The 18,819-nt window shown below is 38.6% G+C and overlaps 1 pseudogene; it reads left to right on the top strand.

The window, feature by feature from the left end:
• Positions 1 to 4,392: 4,392 nt before the first annotated feature.
• Positions 4,393 to 15,734, top strand: LOC136142235 (ADP-ribosylation factor-like protein 5A pseudogene; annotated as a pseudogene).
• Positions 15,735 to 18,819: the final 3,085 nt, after the last annotated feature.

The following is an 18,819-nucleotide window of genomic DNA, read 5'->3' on the forward strand; positions in this document are numbered from 1 at the left end:
GTAGGATTTATTGAGCTTAATAGGTGGGGGGGATGATGCCTAGTGCTTTAAATCCAGTTTCATTTAATTTGTACAATGATGATTATCCTCATTAAACAGATGTGAAAACTGAGTCTAGGCGAGTGAAATATCACACTGTTAATATGTGATGAGCCACAATTAGAACATAGGCCTCCTAATAGCTAATTCATTGGTTTCTGACGTGAGTATCTGATCAACCAAAGCACACTAAGCATAACGATGCATGTTCTTTCATTGAAACCAGATGAAAAAAATGTGTAGAAAGGACTTGTCTCTGGAACTTGCATTTCCTCTGCTTTGACTCTTTGGATTTCCTTTTAAGTTGAATGTACCTGACGCTATCATGGTATATAAATAATGGTTTAGGCAAGGCCTGGAACATAAGGGATAAAGGCAGTATCCTGATACTGAAACGAGGAGGCAGGTCAGTTGAACGGCAGTAACTCTGACTTGATAGTAAACCTCAGAACTTTGGATCGGTGAGTGCAGTTCTACTTAACTCATCTAGAAGCTAGGTTTTTCCCTAGAGCAGCAAACCAGGCTGAACCTGCAGGCAGAAGTGAAGTGGCTTTTGCTGAAGATCTTGACAGTGGAGACAGTAAGCCAGGCTTGTCATTATGGTATGTGGATGAAGTGCTGCTTTCATGCTTTGAGAGGTGAGAAAATGCTAACCTGCTATAAACTCAGAAAGTTTACAAGTATCTTCACTCCCCAATGCCTGGCAGATGTGCCTACAGAGCTTTAATAGCCTGTTATAGCTGTCTTTAGTTTGCTTTGGATGAACTCTAGATGCCAAACTTCCATATAAATAATCAGTATTTCCTGCATATTCTTAATTATCCTCAGGTTGTGCTTTCTGGTACCTTACAATTTTCTTTTCTTTTCTTTTTTTTTTTTTGCGATATGCGGGCCTCTCCCTGCTGTGGCCTCTCCTGCCGCAGAGCACAGGCCCTGGACGCGCGGGCTCAGCGGCCATGGCCCACGGGCCCAGCCGCTCCGCGGCACGTGGTATCCTCCCGTACCGGGGCACAAACCCGTGCCCCCTGCATTGGCAGGCGGACTCTCAACCACTGTGCCACCAGGGAAGCCCACAATTTTCTATTTTAAATTAAGTTTGGAAAAGCAACAAACCACTTCCAGGCAGGCACTTTTTCCTGGGTTGTAGAGGGTAATTATACATGTTGGAGGGTAGGGATTTGAAAGCACATGTAATATTATTATTAATAGATGGCTGGGACATACATTCTTCATCTCAATGTAAGTAAGGGTTTCAGCATATCTTGGGAGATTTTTCATTCTTATTAAGGAAAAAATGAAAGATAGCTAGTTTATTTTTGTGGGACATGATCAATATTTGAGCTTCTTGGACATAAATTATATTCCATGCATACTACCTTGTTCCATTTTCTCTAAGTGCTGTTTCATCCCAGTGATTAAAAGACTCATTCTGAAGTTCGTTCTTGCCATCTTTTCTGTTTTAGGGAAAAGATATGTGATGCATAGGAAGACCACAAGAAATAGTTGCCCAGTTTGAACAGTATTTCTCTTGGGAGCATTTGTTGAAAGCAACTAGAGGCAATTGTTGAACATTGTGGCTGCCTGATGGGGTGAATAATAGTTGGGGTACACCAGGGGTCCCCAACCTGTGGGCCACAGACCGCTACCGGTCCGCAGCCTGTTAGGAACTGGGCTGCAGAGCAGTAGGTGAGCGGCTGGCGAGCGAGCAAAGTTTCATCTGCCACTCCCTGTCACTCCCCCTCGCTTGCGTTACTGCCTGAACCACCCCCCACCTCCCCATCTGTGGAAAAACTGTCTTCCACAAAACCAGTCCCTGGTGCCAAAAAGGTTAGGGACTGCTGGGGTACACAGTAGACTAACAAAAATTAATAGAATTTGTTGCTAGCAAATTTGTCCTACAAGAAATACTAAAGAGAGTTCTTTAGGCTGAAATGAAGGGATATAGACACATAAGTAAACCCTCATTAATAAGTGAAGAACACCCAAAAAGGCAAGATAATAGGAAATGTGATAGACAGTATAAATGTATTTTTGTAAGTTTTTATCTGATTTAAAAAACAACCGCACAAAGCAATAACGAAAATCTTTGCTGATAGGCATACAATGTGTAAAGATGCTCAGTATCATTACTCATTAGGGAAATGCAAATCACAATGAGAAAGCACTCACTAGGATGGCTATAATCAAGAACATAGATAATAATAATTGTTGGCAAGAATGTAGAGGAAATGAAACCCATATACATTGATGTTGAGAATATGAAAAGTACAGCCTCTTGGAAAACAGTTTGGAGGTTCCTTAAAATGTTAAACACAGTTACCACATAACCCAATAATTCCATTCCTAGATATATACCCAAGAGGATCTAAAACATATGTCCACACAAAAACTTGTACATGAATGTTTTAGTAGCATTATTTATAATCATTGAAAAGTGGAAGAAACTCAAATGTCCATCAGTTGATGAATGGCTAAACAAAATGTGGTATATCAATACAGCTGAATATTAGTCATAAAAAGGAATGAAGTACTGATTCATACTATAAACTAGATAAACCTAGAAAACATTATGCTTAGTGGGAGAATCCAGACACAAAAGGCAACATATTATATGATTACATTTATGTGAAATGTCCAGACTAGAAAAATCTGTAGAGAAGGAAAGTAGATGAGTAGTTTCCTAGGGCTGGATGGGAAAGTGATGAGAGGATCGGTTGATGAAGGATAAAGGGTACAGAGTTTCATGTGGGGGTAATGAAAATGTTCTGGAATTAGATAGTGGGGATAGCTGCATACTTTCTGAATATACCAAAACCACTGAATTCTATAGTTTAAAGGGGTTAATTTTATAGTATGTGAATTATATCTCAGTAAGAAATTGTATTCAAAAGGGAACCAGTGTGTAACAAAAGATTAAAGAAAATATACCAAAGTATTGATAGCAAAAAAAAAAAAAAAATTGGAGAAAATGTTTCTCTTTTAAGAATTCTCTGCCATTGGTGGCACTCAGCAACCTAGTTATTGATATAAAATGGAGATAAAATATCTGAGCAGGAAAAGGTCATTAGGAGGAAGTTATTTTGCACTCCATTCTACCTTTTAATCTTTTGAGTGTGCCAAAAGAAAATCCAGGGGCAGGGACAAAAATCTGTGCCAATAGGCCACATATGACCTGTGATTTTTTACATGGTTCAATTAAAATGATTTTTCTTCTGTAAGTAAAGAGAAAGGAGATAGCTTTCAGAGTTATGATATTGATGCTGCAGGACAATGAACATGTAAACACTTGGCTAGTCATCCATGAATTAGCTCTTTAATCTGTAAATATGGTTCAGTTTAATGTGTGTTTGCATGTGTTACTTCAATAAAAACAAAGTCAAAGGGAAAAAGTCATCGCGTCACACCCCTCTGGTACTTAAAATCCTCAAATGATTACCATTGCACTAGGGATAAATGCAAACAATAGACCCTGACTTTCAAGGTACCACCTGACCCGACGGTCTGCCTCTCTAATCTCAGCTAGCACCCTTTCTTGTGCCTCTACATCTTCCTTTCATTATCAGACTCCTTCCCTTCTTGAGTCTTTACCCTTGTGGTTTCTCTGCCCTAACAGTCCCTCCCTCAGTCACATGGCCAGCCCCCATTTCGGTCACAATTCAAACTGTGACCTCCCGAAGTGACTCTTCTCAGACTTCACTCCCTATTACATCATTCCTTTTTTTTCTCTTTTGAATTTTTATTGGGATAGAACTGAGATACAGCACTGTATAAATTTAAGGTGTACAGCATAAAGATTTGATTTGTGTACATTATGAAATGATTACCACAGTAAATTTAGTGAACATCTGTCATCTCATAGAGATACATTAAAGGAATAGAGAAAATATACGTTTTTTCCTTGTGATGGGGACTCCTAACATTTACTCTCAACAAGTTTCATATATGACACACAGTTGTTAATTACATTTATCATGTTGTAAATTACATCCCTAGTACTTATTTATCTTGTAACTGGCAGTTTGTACCTTTTGACTATTTTCATCCAATTACTCCCCTTCCCCTGAACCCCCGCCTCTGGTAGCAGCAAATCTGATCTCTTTTTCTAAGAGTTTATTTTTTGTTTTTGAAGTATAATTGACCTACAATGTTACGTTAATTCCAGGTACACAGCATAATGATCCACTATTTTTGTACATTTCAAAATCATCATTATGATAAATCTAGTTGCTATCTGTCATCATATAACGACTTGTGCCGACTGGCTTGTGGTCCCGGCACTAATAAGCTAGAGGGAGGATTCCAAAATGGCACTTGCCAGCACCAGTGTCCTTGTAGGAGGATGAGCTCCCCGAAATGGCTGCTGCCAGCATCTATGTCCCCAGAGTGAGCCCCAGCTGCCTCCTGCCTCTCCAGGAGGTTCTCCAAGATTAGCAGGTGGGTCTGACTCAGGCTCCTTCCAAATTACTGCTTCTGCCCTGGGTCCTGGAGCATGTGAGATTTTGTGTGCACCCTTTAAGAGTGGAGTCTATTTCTCACAGCCCTCTAGCTCTCCTGAAAGTAAACTCTGCTGGCCTTCAAAGCCAGACGTTCTGGGGGCTCACCTTCCTGGTGCAGGAGCCCCAGGTTGGGGAGCCCAGTGTGGGGCTCCGACACTTTGCTCCTTGGGGAGAACCTCTGCATTGTAATTATCTTCCGCTGTGTGGGTCACCTCCCTGGGGGTATGGGTCTTGACTGTACCACACCTCCACTCCTCCTACCCGTCTCCTTGTGGTTCTCTTTTTATATCTTCAGTTGTAGAAGATCTTTTCTGCTAGTCTTCAGGTCATTCTCACTGATAGTTGCTCTGTAAATAGTTGTAATTTTGGTGTGCCCATGGGAGCTGATGACCTCAGGGTCTTCCTGCTCTGCCATCTTGGCCACTCCTCCTACACCATTCTGTCTTAATGCGTTTTTTTTTGTTGTGTTTCTCCCCCCCACCCCTAGTTTTTTGTTGAGTTGATTTAGTTGGTGGCCAAGGTGGAGGACGGCTCAGGAGCAGCAGGCAATTCTCACTCTTTAGGTGCAGGTTGACCTCTCAAGATAGACTCAAACTTGGTGAAATCTGAGAGAGATGCCTTGGCAACAGCTGCCATCCGAACCACTGCCATGTGCAGTACCTTGTGATGGGAACTCTTAGGATTTACTCTGAGGTGAGCAAAAGTCGTAAGAAAGGATTGAGAATTTTAGCCAGTCTCTCCTACATGAAAGTAACATAGCTGTGACAGTTTCTCAAGCTTTCCTTGCTTTTAGCAACCTTGACACTTTTGAGGATTCCCTGATAGGTGTTTTGTGGAAAGTCCCTCAATCAGGATTTTTCTGATATTTTCCTCATGATTAGACTGGGGTTATAGGTTTTGGAGAGGAAGACCACAGAAGTAAAGTGCCATTCTCATCACATCACATCAAGCGTCCATGCTCCCCACGTCTTATCACTGATGTTAACCTTGATCACCGGGCTGAGGTAGTGTTTGTCAGGCTTCTCCACTGTAAAGTTACTATTTCACCCCCTTTCCATATTCTACACTTTGGAAGGAAGTCACTATGCACAACCTCCACTGTGTTCGAGCTCCTTGAGAGCAGAATATCTAGATAAATCTTCCAAAGGGAGATTTGGCTATTCTCCCCCATTCATTTCTTTATTTAATCATTTATATCAATATAGACTCAGGTTATATATTTTGTACTTTCGGCTGTAATTTAATACCACTTTGTTACTCAAACTCTTCCAGCTTTGGCCATTGAGAGCTCTTCCTGCTGGCTCCCGTGTCCCTTTGACATACTCCCGTCGTTCTGATTCTTTGAGCGTTTCCTTAATTTGTGGCACTAAAAGATGCTCCAGGCTTCTCTTGTATGTTACCTGCCACAGTCATTGAATCAGCCTTTCTCCAAAGATCCCTGGTTCCTTTTATTGGAGAATAGTAGAAACCAAGATCTGTGTGCTGGGTATGCTCATTACCACTGGGGTGTCATTGCTTCCAGGCTCTTTCAGCTGATAGAGCAAAGAAACATGTGTCTATACCCATCTGTATATATATATATGTCTATAAAGATTTCCATATGCATCTATCAGTATTTAACTAAACATGAGTTCAAACTGATGATTCCTCCTCTAATCCTTTACCACATGACCATTCACGCCTGTTCCCATTGCTTGTAACCTCCCTCTCCAACAGGAAGAAACCCGGCTCCCACCATTTGCCATCTGTTTACTTAATTGTTCAATTCTAGTATACATGTATAGTGGTCTCAGAATTGTTAACCTGTATTTCCATGGGAAATAATTTTATCAACTAGAGTACAGTGTTTGTATACCATTCCTTTTGCCTTTAATCTTACCTTCTCCACTCATTTCCAAAATTACTCTTGTCAGCATCTCTTGTGCCCTCTTCCTTCAGTGAGGTTGTTGCACATGTTTGTAATAGTTACGTTCTTTTGTCACAGTCTGCATTGCCTCCTAAGTTACTTTGGTTTTATAGACATCAAGGTTCACACTTTCTGCTGTAAAGTTCTGTGGGTTTTGACAAACGCATAGTGTCATGTATCTGCAGATACAGCTCTTTGGCACTTGATCATATTAACACACGAGACCAGGACATATTGTATGTAGAGGAGATTTTTTTCAAAACTGATGCTTTTGGTGAACACATAAGTTTAAAAAGAATTTATTTAAAAAGAATTTATTTTCCTGTTATTATTTCTCACAAGATATCTTTCTCCTGAAAGGTAGGTGAATTAGTTCTTAATCTTTTTATAAAATGGTGCCTTATGAGACTGTAAACATTTTATTTTTTTTAGTCTCAAGTGTGTGTTCTTTCCCTTTTAATATCCCTACGTTGTGCATTGCTCTATGGAACATAGCAATCTACTCTGCAGTATCATATCTTGTCAAGCCAGGTTTTGTTTGTTTGCTTTGTCCTTGTTTTCATTTTCCTTTTTCTGCAGCAGTAGAAATACCTAGTAGGCTCAGAAAGGAACTGCAAGAGAGTCTAATATCAGCAGCTATTTAATGGATAAGTCAGTATTTTACAAAACCAGTTAGGCTCTGGGTGGTTTCCTTTTCCTTCCTGTATTAGTCCCTGCCTGTCTGATTTCGGCACAGCAGAGTATCTCTAAGTTATATATGAGAAAAATTGAAAGCCAATTTGCACTCAGCCAAACACCATAATGACAAATATGCTGACACAGGGGTATCACTGATGCAGTGTATCACATACAATGGGAAGCTTGGTGAAAACACATTCTCATGGTTTACCCTTTACTTGCTAAGTCAGAACCTCTGGGAGTTTCTGGGTCCAGTAATCTGTGTTTTAACAATTTCTCAAGGTTATGCCCAATTTTCAGAACCACTGGGCGAGTGGTAACTATTACAGAGCAATTCTTCTTCTCTTTCAGTAGGACACTATCTCTATTTCATTTTCTTTCACCTTTTTCTTAATTTTCAATGGAAGGACTTGTCACTGAAACATTCAATTACCTCGTTATCTATTTATAAGTGGATAAAAGCCTTTGTTAAAATAGTATAAGCAGGGACTCAATTTATCCCTTTGGAGTGGGGGAAACTGTAGGAGAAGGGGTGTATGCATGTGGTCCCAATAGCAGGTCACTGCAGGACTAGACACAAAGGATTGTTCTCTTCTTTCTACAATTTCCATTCTTTTGTTGGTCATCATAGTTTAGTAGCAAATCTGTTTGGCCTAATATGATCTTAGTCTCCTTATAGAACATAAAGGTGACTTGAAAGCTGGGTAACTCTCTCATGCTGGGTGTAGAGATGAGCTGTGAAGATCCAGTCTGTAGAGAAAGAAAAATGAAAACATCAAATAGAAGCAACAATGAAAGACCACGAGATCACAAGAAAAGAGAAAGACAAACACACAGGATGAATAGTTCTCAGATGACTTTTCAGTTCATGTTTCCACTACCTCATGAGGCCTGGCTGTATTTCTGCCCTTGGGGTCTGGGAGAAAGAAGTACATCTTTATAATAAAACCTCCCCGTTGCTTATGTTAGTGTGAGTTTCCATTGCATACCAACCAACCTCCTGACTCCAGGACTTAAATTCTTCTTTTTGTACCTAAATCTCTGTCCCACATCTTCTCACACTGCTATGGCTTTCGCTTATTTTGAATATGCTATTGGGTTGGCCAAAAAGTTCGTTTGGTGGCTCTAGTAGCACTTAGTTGTCTTTAACTTCATTTGAAACAATTTTGTTAGATTGCATTGTGACAGCTGTCATATCAGTGTGCATTTAAAAAAAACACATCAATATTGGTGAATTTTTGTGTAGCCATTTAAATATTGAAGATGGAAGAAAAAAGCAACATTTTGGGCATATTACGCTTTATTATTTCAAGAAAGGTAAAAACACAACTGAAACTCAAAAAAAAAAGGTTTGTGCAGTGTATGGAGAAGGTGCTGTGACTGATTGAATGTGTCAAAAGTGGTTTGCGAAGTTTTGTGCTGGAGATTTCTCTCTGGATGATGCTCCACGGTCGGGTGGACCAGTTGAAGTTGATAGCGATCAAATTGAGACATTAATTGAGAACAGTCAACGTTATACCACGTGGGAGATAGCCGACATACTCAAGATATCCAAATCCAGCATTGAAAATCATTTGCACCAGCTTGGTTATGTTCATCGCTTTGATGTTTGGGTTCCACATAAGTTAAGCGAAAAAAAAACCTTCTTGACTGTATTTCTGCATGTGATTCTCTACTGAAATGTAATGAAAACGTTCCGTTTTTAAAACAAATTGTGACGGGTGATGAAAATACTGTACAGTAATGTGGAATGGAAGAGATCCTGGGGCAAGTGAAATGAACCACCACCAACCACACCAAAGGCCAGTCTTCATCCAAACAAGGTGATGTTGTGTATATGGTGGGATTGGAGGAGAGTCCTCTATTATGCTCCTTCCAGAAGACCAAACGATTAATTCCAACAAGTACTGCTCCCAATTAGACCAACTGAAAGCAGCACTTGACGAAAAGCGTCCAGAATTAGTCAACAGAAAACGCATAATCTTCCATCAGGATAACGCAAGATTTTGTTTCTTCGATGACCAGGCAAAAACTGTTACGGCTTGGCTGGGAAGTTCTGATTCATCCACCATATTCACCAGACATTGTGCCTTTGGATTTCCTTTTATTTAGGTCTTTACAAAATTCTGTTAAAGGAAAAAATTTCAATTCCTTGGAAGACTGTAAAAGGCACCTGGAACAGTTCTTTGCTCAAAAAGATAAAAAGTTTTGGGAAAATGGAATTATGAAGTTGCCTGGAAAATGGCAGAAGGTAGTGGAATAAAATGGTGAATGTGTTGTTCAATAAAGTTGTTGGTGAAAATGAAAAATACCTCTTATTTTTACTTAAAAACCAAAGGAACTCTTTGGCCAACCCAATATAGTAACAGCTGGAAGATGTCTTGGAGTAAGTGTGACTACTGCATTGCAATAAAAATTAGGAAGTAATTTCTTACAACTGTGACATTATATGTATATCAAAGCTAAAAAAGAAATGCATTTTCTCCCCTAAATATTAATACGTTTAAAGGTGATACCCTCTTATATATCTTGAAAGGTCCTCAGAAAGTAAAAGAATCTTTCACAACTGAAGTGACATCGCTATTGATCATTCAAAATCCCCAATTAAACTTCTGATCAAATGCTTCCTCTACAATATAAAATGAAATCCTTTGTTGTTTCATGAGAAATACTCGTCATTAGAGTTTTGTGTCAACGTTCCATGAGATGAAAAAGTATATAATTATGGTCACAGTTAGCCTTATATTGTTATACTTGCATTTAGGAAATTGAATTGTAAAATTAAAGATGTAGAAAGCAATGCTCCAGGGCTTCCCTGGTAGCGCAGTGGTTGAGAATCCTCCTGCCAAGGCAGGGGACACGGGTTCGAGCCCTGGCCCGGGAAGATCTCACATGCCGTGGAGTAGCTGGGGCTGTGCACCACAACTACTGAAGCCCACGCGCCTGGAGCCCATGCTCCGCCACGAGAGAGGCCACCGCAAAGAGAAGCCCGTGCACCGCAATGAAGAGTGGCCTCTGCTTGCTGCAACTGGGGAAAGCCCGCGCACGGCAACAGGGATCCAATGCAGCCAAAAATAAATACATAAATAAATTAATTTAAAAAATCATAAAAAAAAAAAAAAAACAATGCTCCAAATCACTTAGTAAAGAGTAAGAAATAAATTGTGGTGAAACAGCAGAGGCCACCCTGCATTACTTTGCTTCTTCCACCCGCAGGCTGAAATAAGCCCGAGTCTCCTCTTTAAGTAATAGCCTTGTAAACACAGTCCGCACACCCCATGCCATAACTGCCTGCCATTTCTCTCCAACAGTATTAAGTCAAGGTAATAGCTAAGAGTGTAAGAAATTAATCTCACAGAGTGAGTAATCTTGGGCTACAGATAGATACATTTCCAGGGCAGTTTAGTTACTTTACCTAAGATCCTTTTGGGTACAGCTTACCTCTAGCCTCCTCTTCAGGATTGTACATTTTAATTCCATCCTGCTTCTTTACGCCTAGGCCAGGTAGCTCTCACTCAACATCTCTAGATACTAAAGAATTCAGGTTCTCTCTATCAGATCATCTAGGCACAATCTGAATTTTCAGTAGATTGCAGGGATTAGGTCATACCCATAACCATAATTTTAGGGTCTCCATTAGCTCACATTTCACTAATGTGTAAACTAGAAAAAGTACCTCTTTGGCAAATGTATGTCCTTAGGTTCAAGGCTTGACGAATGGATCATGGGCTGGATTTCAATCCCTTTTCTCCCGTGGCTGGACACAGCCCTGCCTGGCAACTGTGTGTATCTTGCACAGAAGGTTGCACCAGGCAGGCAGTGGATATATGTATACAGACGGAATATAGGGAACGCTTAAACTTAGCTAAATTGCAGGCCATGCCTTCACAATTTAGGGTAATTCCTCCATCCCTCTGGTTTTTAAACCCAGAAGGATCCCATGCTGAAAGTCAGATGTGCCTTGATTTGAATACCCACTGGTGCTACCTGTTACGTGGCAGCTTTTGAAACCCTGGATAAATTCCTCCATTAAAGCTTCCTCATTTGTAAAAGAGGAATACTATTTACATAGTCTGCTGTGAAGGTTAAAGAAAATTATGTATGCAAAGCACATTTGGCGTTGTAGAATATCAATACATCCTATTGTCTTTCACTGTATTTGTCCTTTAGCCTACTCTCTCTACTTATTTGGATAGCTGTTTTCCTCTGGAAAGAACAGAGCCCAAAACTCTGTGCTCAGTTCTGTTCTCCTCTGTCAGATATTATCATCATCATAATAGTTAACATTTATTAACTGCTTACTGTATCTAGGGACTATTCCAAACCCTTCCATGTATTATCTCATTTAATGCTTACACCAGCTTTATGAGGGAGGGACAGATGTGGTCAGCGGTTTACATTTGATGAAATGAATCTGAGAGAGGATAAGTCACTTAACCCAAATTACACAAATAACTATTGGCTGAGAGGGATTGGAACTTAGGGTCTTCTACGCTAGAATCCTCATTCTTTCTTTCTTTTCTTTTTTTTTTTTAAATTAGGTGAGGTGGTAAGCCACCCAAATCCATTTTCTCCCATCTCTGCCCTGTTCTGTGCCCCCAAGAGAGTGGCCTCAGTGGATTCTATCACCCAGGGGTCCTTGCCCTCTGGTTTGTAGTTGGGTTTGGCCAGTGTGGGGAAGTATCAGGTGATTAAAGGTGGGAGGAAGAGACCAGTTGGGATATTTCTTCTTGCCACCTGCCCTTTGCCTTGGCACATTTCTGACAGTGGCCGTATTCTTCTGTGGTCACAGCTGCAGCTTTCACCAAGCTCTGGTAACATTAGTTCCTCCCCCATCTCTTTCTGCTTTTGTAGTCATAGGATAGAGTCCTCATTCTTACCTACTCAAATTATACTATCTCTCAGGAAGTCTCTGATTCATTACAGGTTAGCGTTCATCCTTGTGAACATTTACATCTATCATCTAAAATGTCTCTGCTTTGTGATCAAAGAGAACAGAATGCTCCATACAAAGAATGCAGTCCCAGAATTGAACATGGGTTCTCAGGAGTTGTGGTTGAGATGGTGGGTTCTGGATTCTGAGTGCTGGAGTTCGCATCTTCTTGCCGTGGGACTTTGGGCAAGTTGCTTAACCTCCATTGCCCTCCATGCCTGTTGCTTCATGTGTTCAATGGGAGGGGAAAAAAATCTACTTTATTAGCTTTTTTGGGTGAGGATTAAGTATTGTAATACGTGTTTTTTTAAAAAAAAAAAGCATTTTGAACAGTGCCTGACATACATAAAGACCTCAGCAAAAGTTGACATATTAGTATGCGTATTTTCATTTATTACCTAGCCACCGTATTTCAGATTACAGTATACACCCAGAAGTATGCCATACTTAGGAATTCTTGTTATAAGAAAACTGAATTTAATAAAACCAATGATCGGGGTGATTGCATTTTACTAAATTATCTTTTCAGAAAAACATAAGACCCCTGGATATTTTTAAACAGGGAGCTTACTCCTCTCGTACCTATAAAATGGAATGATTTATGAAACTTAAATATTTTTCAGAAAAAAATTCACTAATTTACTTATTGCTGCATAGCGAGTTACCCCAAAACTTAGTGGCTTCAAACAGCAAACATTTATTATCTCACGGTCGCTCTGGGTCAGGAATGTGGAGCAGCCTCTGCTTGAAGATCTCTAACACAGCTCAAAAGAGGGAGGAGTTGCTTTCAAGCTCGCTCACATGGCCTAAGTCCCTCCCTGGCTATGGCTAGTGATATAAGTTCCTTACTACTTGGGCAAAGAATTACTCAAAACATGATAGTTGGCTTCCACCAGAGCAATGGCAGAGAGAGAATATGAATGAGATAGATAGGGTGAGAGATGGCAAGTAAAATGGAAGCCAGAGTCTTCTTATAAACTAACCTCGAGAAATGACTTCCTATTTTATCACTTGTGCTGTATTCTGTTTGAGACAAGTCACTAGTTCCACTCCACACTGGATGAGGGATTACACAAGGGCATTCATCTCAGAAGGCGGGTGCCTCTGGGGCCACTTGAGGGACTTGCCTACCTGAACTGAAATGGAGGAAAGAAAGAGATACCTATTCATCCATTTTGTCAAACCCAAATTATTAGTTAAGGATCAGTTTCTGAAATGTTATCGATTTAGAAGTTTCTTATTAGATTTCTCTTCTCCATGCTTAAGTATAATTTTCATGAATGTGTGTTCCTTTAAAATCATTCTCCTTTCAGTATTTAGTATAACTTTCCCTGGATGCCCATCTCTTCCTCCTCTTCCATTAGCTTTTCACCTGTGTTTCCCACCAAAAACGTTCAGGAAAGAGACAGACTGCATTAAATCAAGAGCATAATTATTTCCATTGCCCCAGATGTGATGCATATGGTTGGGGAACTGAGTCCTTTCTTTGAACTGGATTTAATTAAAAGACCATGAAATCAGTATTAAGATGGGGTCAAGTTTTAACAATACTATGAGACCGTAGATTAGAACAAGAGAAATCGCATCCAGAAATGACTTTATGGGTGTCAGCTGAGTAGCCTACGTGATACTTGAAGCTTTTCTAGGATGCTGTTTTGCTGCCTGCTTATATGCATTGAAAAAATTGTCCAAATGTGTCAGAAACATACTTGCTCTCATTTTTGCACACTAACAGTGGTAAAGTTGGAAGCCGGCGGAGTTTGAACATTAATATACATTTCTGTGAGTTTAAGAAGCAACTTATGATTTTTCCTCACCTTTCCACATTCCATTCCATTCCATTCCATTATAGAAATGGGAAGATTTAATGTCCTTATAATATGTTATATCTTCTACATTTCTACTTCAGTGTTCAAATAAAGCTCTTGCCACTGGCATCTGGGAATGTCAAGAACATTCTAGACCCTCTTATATATGTATTTAACTAACCTGACTTTGTGTCTTAATCTGGCTCTGCAGACAGAGAGTAAACCCAGGGAGTGCCTCATCCTTATCTTACGTACCAGCCACACTAAAATTATTGATTACTGTCTCCATACCCATTGATTCTGGCAGTGGCAAAAAATACAAGGTGCAGGCTAGTATTTTTTAAAATAAAGATAGGCCCATTTTGTTTTAATGTATTACATAGGCAACAAAGGAAAAAGTAAGTGTAGTCCCATTTTTCATTCCACTTTTTTCCGAAGTCCTCACTTTAGCACATGTATATACTTTCAGGATGGTTCTATGCATCCACAATCAACTATATCTAACTAACCCACTGGGTCTCATATATCTTGTTTATGTGGCCACCTGGCATTATAAGATGCATTTTGTTTTGTAAATTGTTTTGTTTGCTTAACAATATATCTCCAGTAACTTTTTCAGGGCAGTATATATAGATATTATAAACCACGTTACTAGCTATGTGATATTCTATATATAATAATAGCTGTATAGCATAATTGAGGTATGATTAATTTAACCAGTCTGATACTGATGAACACTTACATTGTCACCGACTTTTCCCTACTAAAACAATGCTACTGAAAACTGTTTTTGCCTGCTTAAAATACTCAGAGTTTTGTATGACAAATTCCTTTTGAATCAAACAATACATGCATTATACATTTTATAGAGATTGCCAAGTTGTTAGTGAGCTACAAGAGAACAAAGATAGATAACAATATCAAGAAAAGAACACGTGAACAAAACAAGAATCTCAACAATGAGACAGAAATCATAAAAAAGAACCAAACAGAAATTGTGGTGCTGAAGAATACAATAGAAATAAAGAATTAAAAACTCAACGGAGAACTTCAACAGCAGACTTGATCAATCAGAGAAAAAGAGTTATTGAATTTCAAGGCAAGTCACCTGAGCTAGAGGAGGACAGTGGTCCGCGAGGCTCATTGCAGACAACACGGAGGCAATGTGTGCAAGCCAGAAGAGTGCCCCAGAGGCAGCGTCCAGGCCATGTGTGTGGCAGGGAGGCCTGGGCTTTTGCCTCCCTCTGGTTCCTAGGAAGCTGGCCAGCAGTCAGTGCAGAAGCAGCAGCAGCAGAGGTGTAGGCTCCAGCACATCTTCCTCCTCTGCTTCAGCCTGAGCTGGGGGTGTCCAGGTCACCCAGGTGGCTGGAAAAGGGGTCAGCTACCCAAGAATGGGAATTCTCTTCAAGCACCAGGAGCACAAAGTTATTGTTGGGGTGGATAATGCAAGGAAAAGTATCATCCTTTACCAATTTTCTGTGAATGAAATTGTACATACATCCCCTGCAATAGGAAGTAATGTAGAAGAGATAGTGATTAATAATACATGCTTCCTCATGTGGAAAACTGGTGGCCAAGAATCTCTTCATTCTTCCTGGAACACTTACTGTACTAACAGAGATTTTGTAATAGCTGTTGTGGACAGTACAGACCAAGAATTTCTGTCATTAGAGAACTCTATAAAATGTTAGCCCATGAGGACCTAAGGAAAGCTGGATTGCTGATTTTTGCTAATAAACAAGATGGTAAAAAGAATGCATGACTAGCAGAAATCTCCCAGTCTTTGGAACTAACTAACTTTTATTAGAGATCGCCAGTGGCATACCCAGGCATGCTGTGCTTTTTACTGGGGAGAGACTATGCTAAGAAGTTGAATGATTTCACAATTTAAGATTAGATGATCTCTACTGACCTCTCCTCACAGACTTTATATAAACCAAGTGTTGGACTTTACCTGAAAGCTGTAAAAATGAATGGTTTATATATATATATATATATATATATATATATATGAACTAATTTTTCTTCTTATAGAAAAAGTTTAAGACCACTTATTTGAAAGCAAACATGAAGTCTCACCTTCCAATCCGCTTTCTCATTAGCTCTTTCCAAACCAAGGGCTTAAAGCTGTGATTGACATTTTTCTCATCATAAGTCCTCTCGGGACATTGTATAGTCTGTGCTAGGTAGAAAGGGAAAGGAAGACATTTTTAACTTTGAGAGCTTTATTATCAGTATAACCCTCCCTTGTTGAATGTTGTTCTCTTCTTGTTATATTTAGTCAAAAGACAAATCACAGATATTCAGTTTCCAATATTTTAAAATGTAATATAACTTACGAAAAGTATTTTGCATAAGGTTGTTTATGTATTGTGTATATACTTGAAGTTCAAGTTAATGCTTTATGTTCTAAGGAAAAGCAAATTACACAAAAATTAATATTCTTAGTTATGACCATAATGAGATGAGTATGGGTATTGGTTTTAAGTGCCATTTTATACTTTTTCCCTATGTTCTCTGTATTATACTAACCAACCCCCCAAATCACTGAGCTGCCCTTAAAATAATAATAAAGGAAAAATCTTGACATTGTATCTACTGTTTTGTTGATCAAATCACATACATGAAACTAAGTAATCCAACTGAGTGAAATATCAAGTTCTTGGCTTAGTATTACTAGTGGGCAGAATTGCACGTTGAGCAATTATCAGATTGTTGCCTTTATTGGACCCTATGCCATCTAAATTACTAAATAAACTGTTAATCCATCAATCAGCCTATCATTAAGTGTATTTAAAATTATGAAGTGATTTTTTCAGCATTAATTAAAAACTGCTGTGTGAAACATATCTACCCAGAAAAGTATCACCCTATAAATATTACCAAATAATTTAGCTAGAGTCTTCTTAGGTATTAAGTCGTATGTCCAGCATTTAAAGTGAATTTGAGATTAAACGTAAAACATATTTTCTAAGCAACAGAGATAATTTTTTAATTTGAAAATTTCTTATTAGGAGTTGGAATAGTTTGACAATTGTAAAAACAGAAAAAGCAATAAAAACAATTTTTAATGCTTTCAAGAATTTGGTTTAAAATTTGATCAAGATGATATATTATTTTCTCTAAGAAGTAACTTGGCCCAAAATACCTTTCATGTTTTCTTAGGGTATTTTCTTTCAGTAGCTGCAAGTTGAAGGTATTTTTATTGTAACTGTAAACAAACTTAATGTGTTAAAACATATTCTTGAGTATTCAGTGTATCTTCATGCCTTGAAAATCTGAAAGCTACTCCAAACTGGCTGTTTTAGAATATTCAAGAAAAAAAAATAACCACTTTTAATACCAGCCTTTTAGATTTCATGAAGATTTTGATGAGGAATAATATTACATGCTATAAGCACTGACAGAACTTTGAAAGTTCCCTTCTATGAAATATAAACTACCAATATCTAAATCCAAGACAACCATGGGAGATCAGTGTTTAACACTGGATGTTTTGTGTTTTATATTTATACTATAATTGTCAAAATGCAAGTATAACATTTTAATACTTGTCAACGTGCTTTTACAAAAGTAAATCCTAAGTTACTAAGCTTTGAAGACAAGTCATTTTAAATTATACAGTCACATGAACAAAAAGGAAAAAGAATGAAAAGTGTAAAAAAAAATCCTATAGGACTCATGGGACACTATCAAAATGAAAAAACATGAATTATGGAAGTCCCAGCAGGAGAAGAGAGAGAAAAAGACAAAGCTTATTTAAAGAAATAATGAATTAAAACTTGGGAAATGGACATCAAGTATCATGAAGCTCCAAGGACTACAAAGAGGGTCAATCCAAAGAAGACTACACCTAGACACACTATAATAAAATTGTCAAAATTCGAGGAAAAAGAACTATGAAAGCAGCAAAGAAAAGTGGCATTGCACCGAACGAAAAGCTTTTGCTCAGCAAAGGAAACAAAATCAACAGAGTGAAAAGGCAGCCTGCAGAATGGGAGAAAATGTTTATAAACCATATATCAGATAAGGGATTAATATCCAAAATATATAAGGAACTTATACAACTCAGTAGCAAAAACCCAAATAACCCAATTTAAAAAACAAGCAAATGAGCTGAATATACAGTTCTCCAAAGAAGTCTTACAAATGGCCGACAGGTATATGAAAAGGTGCTCAGCATCACTAGTTATCAGGGAAATGCAAATCAAAACCACAGTGTGATATCACGTCACACCTGTTAGAATACCTTTTATCAAAAGTCAAAAGATAAGTGTTGGCAAAGATATGGAGAAAAGAGTACCTTTGTACATTCTGTTGGTGGGGATGTAGCTTGGTATAGCCATTAGGGAAAACAGAATGGAGATTCCTCAAAAAATTATAAATAGAACTGTGGTAATGATCCAGCAACTCTACTTCTGGGTATATATCCGCAGGAAATGAAATCGGTATGTCAAAGAGATATCTCTGCACTCCACCCCCATGTTCCTTGCAGCATTATTCACAATAGCCAGGATATGGAAACATCCTAAGTGTCCATTGATGGATGAAGAAAATGAGATATATGTGAGATATGTATGTATATATATACACACATACACACGCAATATATGATTTCATTTAAATGTGGAATCTAAAATAGTCAAACTCATAGAAACAATAGAATGTTGGTCGCCTGGGGCTGGGTGAAGGGAGAAGTGGGGAGATATTGGTCAAGGAGTACAAAGCTTCAGTTATAGAAGACAAGTTCTAGAGATCTAGTATACAGCAATGTGACTATAGTCGACAATACTGTATTTTATACTTGAAATTTACTAAGAGAGTAGATCCTGTGTCCTCACTGCAAAGTAAGAAAAGAGAAAGAAAATGGAGAGTGTGAAGTGATAATTAGCTGGATTGTGTGATTATCTCACAGAGAATATCTATATGAAAACATCTACTTGTACATTTTAAATATAT

The sequence above is a fragment of the Phocoena phocoena genome, chromosome X (assembly GCF_963924675.1).
Source record: "Phocoena phocoena chromosome X, mPhoPho1.1, whole genome shotgun sequence".
Lineage (NCBI taxonomy): Eukaryota > Metazoa > Chordata > Mammalia > Artiodactyla > Phocoenidae > Phocoena > Phocoena phocoena.